Consider the following 5,789-nt stretch of genomic DNA (forward strand, 5'->3'; position numbering starts at 1 on the left):
AGTGTAAAATACGAGAATATATTATTTTAATTTAAATAGTATCAAATGTAACGTCAGCTCCTGTTATTGTCTGCCATTGTCTCTGAAATATTTTGCTTTGTATAAAACATAAAACAAAACAAAAACACACAGAAGAACCCCTTTCGTTCACACCCTTGGAATCCAGGACTGTTACACGGAACCTTCTCGTTTTTGCAAGCCCGTGGGGAGTGGGGGAAGGGAGAAACTCTCTTATTTTTAACCTTCAAAATCAAGAAAAGGAAATTTATGAGAGAAATAATATTTTTTAAAAAGCGCACATGTTGGCGATTTAAGTGACAATGGAGAATAGTTTGTACAGAGCAGGGGGAAAGGATGTTTTGCATTAATAAACTGATAAATAACCGCTGTCAATTTACTAAAATGTATTTTTTGAATATTTTGTAATAGTTTTAATAGTTTTATAGAAATAAAAATGTGCCATGCACAGTCTGGTTAGTATATAAGAACGGAGAATTCCTGATGCATCACATTGTTTTTTTCTTATTCCTTTTTCAAAAGTTCTGGAAATAGGACCTGCGAGTATCTGATATCAAGGGTAGCTGAGGAGGGACTATGCAGTGGGAGAGCCTCTGCTTGGCCTGCCAAAGTTCCCAGGTTCACTCCCCGGCATCTCCAGTTAGAAAGGACCAGGCAGGAGGTGATGGGAAAGACCCTGGAGAGCTGCTGCCAGACTGAGTCGGGAGCCCTGACCTTGATGGACCAAGGGTCTGATTCAATATATGGCACCTTCTTGAGTGTGGTGAAAATGAGCTGTTATCTTGGAGTTCCCCCAGTGCAAATCTTGCCTCAGCCTGAAGCCCATTAGGCAGGCCCGTAGCTAACACAGGGCCCACGGGGCCCAGCCCCCTAGCAGTTTTTATGGGCCCCCTTCCAGAGCCTTGGCTCCCCTACCCCAACTCCCTCTGATTGCCTGTCAGCCTGTTGGCAAGGGAGGACAAGGGCAGTGATTTCCCCTGGTGCTGTGCCGCGGGAAGAGGCACTGGGGCTCCTTGGGGAGGGAGGGAGCTGGACCCGGACGCTCCACAGGGAAGGCTTGCCCTTGTGGGAGAGGAGGGGGAGAGAAGCTGCAACCACTGCAGCCCTTGCCCTGGAGCCTTTGATTGGATTAGCAGGTGGGGCCCTCTAGGCCCCCTCCCTAAAAAGTCCTTAGCTACAGGGCTGCCATTAGGCCATCTTGAGGTAAAACGGAAGCCCTGTGGCCCGTGAAAGGCCAACAACATCTGTTTCAGCACAAACTTTTGTAGGCCGCATCTCCCTCCACAAAATCTCATATCGAAATAAACACTGGTAGACTTCCAGGTGCCACAGAACTGTACTTTGATGACAGACTAACATGGTTATCCCCTTTGCAATCGCCCGGAGCTAAGACCCCTCTTTCCCCACCTGAGCCTTTTGTCAGCAATACGGGGTAACAATCACATTGGCCTACCTTATAGGACAGTTGTAAGGATCACAGCCCCACAATGGTGCATATCCTGTTAGGAGTAACTGGTTAGTTAGTCCAGTATCTCATCTCAAACGTAATTGGTTAGTCCAGTATCTCATCTCAAACTTGTCAGAGTGCACTGGGGTACACCCAGTAGAAGCCCTTTGTTCTCTGTGTGCTGGCAGAGTTACAAAAGAGTGCACTAAGGGACACCCAGTAGAAGCCCTGCGTGTGCTGACAGAGTTACAAAGTCACACAGAGCTACTTTTTCAGTTTCAAGACTAATAATAGACTTTTGATTTAGGAAACACATTCTGGATAGGAAAGCTTAGAGACAGAGATAGAACTAATCTAAACTACCTTGGATGGATGCGGATCCAGAGGGGAATCCTGCATCCATTGTGGCAAGGAAGACAACAGTGTGCTTCTTCTTTGTTGTGTGTGCGAGAGAAGAGAGAGTGTGAGAGGGCAGAATGGAAGGGAGAAAGGCAATTTCCCTGTAATCTATCAGTCCATATCAAAGGGACAGAGGCAGTACAGTAAACAGGAAGAAAACCCACAGTTTGCCTGTCTATCTCAATAACTTGTTTGTAACCCCCCTCCCAGAGGTTGAGGCGTGAGACAGCATCTAGGCCTTCTCTAGAGCCAGTTCGGTGTAGTGGTTAGGAGCGCGGACTCTAATATCAGAGAACCAGGTTTGATTCCCCACCTCTCCACATGCGGCCGCTGGTGTGACCTTGGGCCAGTCACAAGTTCTTTCAAAGATGTTCTCTTGAGAGCAGTTCTCGAAAGGGCTCTCTCAGCCCCACCTACCTCACAGGGTGTCTGTTGTGGGGAGGGGAAGGAAAAGGAGATTGTAAACCGCTCTGAGACTCCTTCGGGTAGTGAAAGGTGGGGGTATAAATCCAATCTCTTCTTCTCTTCCAAAATATTCTACCACTTAGAGCACGGGGAAACAGAGTTTTCTCCTCTGTTCCTGCAGCCCCTTCCAACCCCAGAAAGATCACTCCACTCAGGTGGAGGAATAACTGTGGGGGTTGGGGGGGCTGAGTGAGGAGGGCAACGGGGGTGAGATCTTTCCCCCTTCCTCTTTTGCAAGCACAGCTCCGCTGAGTGATGGAGTCCGTTTCACCCAGTCATCCCTTCTCACCGCAGCCCACCAACCCACGAGGACCACACAATCCCAGGAATGACCTTTCTGGGGACGGGCTCCAGGAATGGCGCGGCAGGTGGGGAAAGGCCCAGGCTTGGAGGGATGGATCCACGCCAATGAGTACGAAGGGCTTTGAACACTGAAAACGTGATATTATTGCTCAGCCAAATCCATCACAATAATGCCCATGGGTAGGATTACTTAAAGTAAAGGTAAATGTTTCCCTTGCTCGAAAGCTAGTCGAGTCCGACTCTAGGGTTGTGGTGCTCATCTCCGTTTCCAAGCCGAAGAGCCAGTGCTGTCCGAAGACGTTTTCCGTGGTCATGTGGCCGGCATGACTAAACACCAAGGCGCATGGAACGCTGTTACCTTCCCAATGAAGTGGTACCTATTTATCTACTTGCAATTTCTCGCTTTCAAACTGCTAGGTTGGCAGGAGCTGGAACTAGAGACGGGAGCTCACTCCGTCATGCGGCAACCTGGGTCTCGAACTACTGAACTACTGACCCTCCACAGCCTGCAGTTCAGCGTCTTAATCACTTGAGCCACCGCAGCTGCTTACTTACTAGCCATCAAAGGTGTTCAAGACGGTCTGGGAAATGACCACCCGAAGCACCCAGCCCAAATCAGACAGACAAGCCATCACCATTGCAAGTGTCATGCCTTTGACGTGGTGAGGGTCTCGATTCTGACCCATTTCTCCCGTGCCATTCAGTTTCCCTTGGCAGGAAAATAAAACGGCTTAGGTGTTGGGATAGTTTTACTTCAGGATTATTGATTCAAAGATGTGTGTGTGTGTGTGTGTGTGTGTGTGTGAAGTGCCATCAAGTTGCTTCTGGCGTGGTGACCCTTGGTATTCGGTAAAGGTAAAGGTTCCCTTGCTCGAAAGCCAGTCGAGTCCGACTCTAGGGTTGCGGTGCTCATCTCCGTTTCAAAGCCGAAGAGCCAGCGCTGTCCGAAGACGTTTCCGTGGTCATGTGGCCGGCATGACTAAACACCAAGTCGCACGGAACGCTGTTACCTTCCCACCGAAGTGGTACCTATTTACCTACTTGCAGTTTCTTGCTTTCGAACTGCTAGGTTGGCAGGAGCTGGAACTAGAGACGGGAGCTCACTTCGTCCTGCGGCACCCGGGTTTCGAACTGCTGAACTACTGACCCTCCACAGCCTGCAGTTCAGCATCTTAACCACTTGAGCCACTGCAGCTCCTAGGTATTACTGTCCTCCAAAACATCCTATCATTTAACACCCATTCTCAAGTCTGGCCAGCGGAGGGCCCCCTGGCTTCCTCAACTGAGTCCCCCCATCTCCTGTTGGGTCTTCCTCTTTTCCTGCCATCTTCCGAGCATTCCTGTCTTTTCCAGTGACTCTTGTCTTCTTATAATATAAGCAAAGTATGATAACCTCAGTTTGGTCATCTTAGCTTCTAGGGGGAGTCCAGGCCAGTGTTCCCTCTAAGCTGAGTTAGCGTGAGCTAGCTCACAGTTTTTTAGCCTCCGGCTGACACATTTTTGCCTTAGCTCAGGAAGGAGGGCTCCAGAGCAAACTCATTTGTGCAGGAGCCCAATCGCTCGCCCACCCCTTTAATGCCAGGAGCTCACAAAGTAGATTTTTTTTTCCTCACAGGACTCCACATCTTAGAGGGAACATTGGTCCAGGCTTGCTTTGATCTAGAACCCACTGACCCGTCTCCTTGACAGTCACAGCCATCTATAAAGCTCCCTTCCAACACCACATTTCAAAGGATGATTAAAAGATACTCGGAGCTATGTCCTCCCAGGCTATAGGATAAGTCACAGAAGGATAGAGTTGGAAGGGACCTCCAGGGTGAGCTCCCGTCTCTAGTTCCAAAACATTAGAGAAGCCAACACTGGATCAGGCCAATGGCCCATCCAGTCCAACACTCTGTGTCACACAGTGGCCAAAAATACCAGGCACCATCAGGAGGTCCAGCAGTGGGGCCAGGACACTAGAAGCCCTCCCACTGTTGTCCCCCCCCCCCAAGCACCAAGAATACAGAGCATCCCTTGCCCCAGACCGAGAGTTCCTGTCTATACCTACGTCCTAGAGCAGTCCACCGGTTCTTGCCAGTAGGGCACCTGGTAGAAAGGGCCGTCAGGTTGCAGCCGTCTTCTGGTGACCTCGGAGGGTTTTCAAGGCAGGAGACGAACGGAGACGGACTGCCGTTGCCGGCCTCGGTGTAGCAGCCCCGGATTTCCTCGGTGGTCTCCCACCCGAGTGCTAATCGAGGCGGACCTGGCTTCGCTTTCCAGGCTCTCACAAGCTTGGGCTAGTCCAGGCTACCCAGGCCAGGCCAAAGCTTCCAGGGTGGCCTTAAGCTGGGCCTGGGAAACCATCAAATTGGGGCTGAGGCGTGGGACTCCCTGCTCCGCCCAGCTTCTGCTCCGGGTGCCAGCCGGATCCTCTCGGATCCCGGGGAGCCGTGCCTCTTCCTTCTCAACTCGCCGGCTCTTCAGTGCCTACAAGATCCCGAGAGCTGTTCCGCCTCCCTTGAACTTCAGAAAGGCTGCCAAAAACCATTTGCAATCATTCCTGGCAAACCCCACGTCTTTCACGCGAGCCGTGCAGGAGCGACTCCCGTGTTTGCCAAAAGACGAGGGCGGCGGCAAGCGGCCCAGTTAGGGGTCCAAAACGGAGGCTGTGACTGGTAGCCACTCTCCTACCAGCAATGCTTCCCCCCAGCACAAGGAGGCCAAAAGAGGCCTTGTGCCAGGGCAAAGTGGTGCCTTTACTGGAAAGGATCCACAGGACCTAACCCCAATGCGTCCAAGGTATGCCGAAAACAGTGGACTGCACATGCAATCGTCCCTCCCGCAATATTGCCTTGACCTGGGTGGCCCAGGCAAAGCCTGAGATAGTCAGATCTGGGATGCTAAGCAGGGTCAGCCCTGGTAAGTGCTTGAATGGGAATCCCCCAAGGAAGCCCAGGGTTGCTTCGCAGAGGCAGGCGACAGCAAGCCACCCCCCGTTCATCTCTTGCCTTGACCTGGGTGGGTGAGGCTAACCCGGTCTTGTCAGATCTCAGAAGCTAAGCAGGGTCAGCCCTGGTTAGTCCTTGGATGAGAGACCACCAAAGGCAAGTCCAGGGTTGCTACGCAGAGGCAGGCGACGGCAAACCACCTCCGCTCATCTCTTGCCTTGAAAACC

The sequence above is a fragment of the Gekko japonicus genome, unplaced genomic scaffold, assembly GCF_001447785.1.
Source record: "Gekko japonicus isolate JY-2015 unplaced genomic scaffold, Gekko_japonicus_V1.1 scaffold2873, whole genome shotgun sequence".
NCBI classification, from domain to species: domain Eukaryota; kingdom Metazoa; phylum Chordata; class Lepidosauria; order Squamata; family Gekkonidae; genus Gekko; species Gekko japonicus.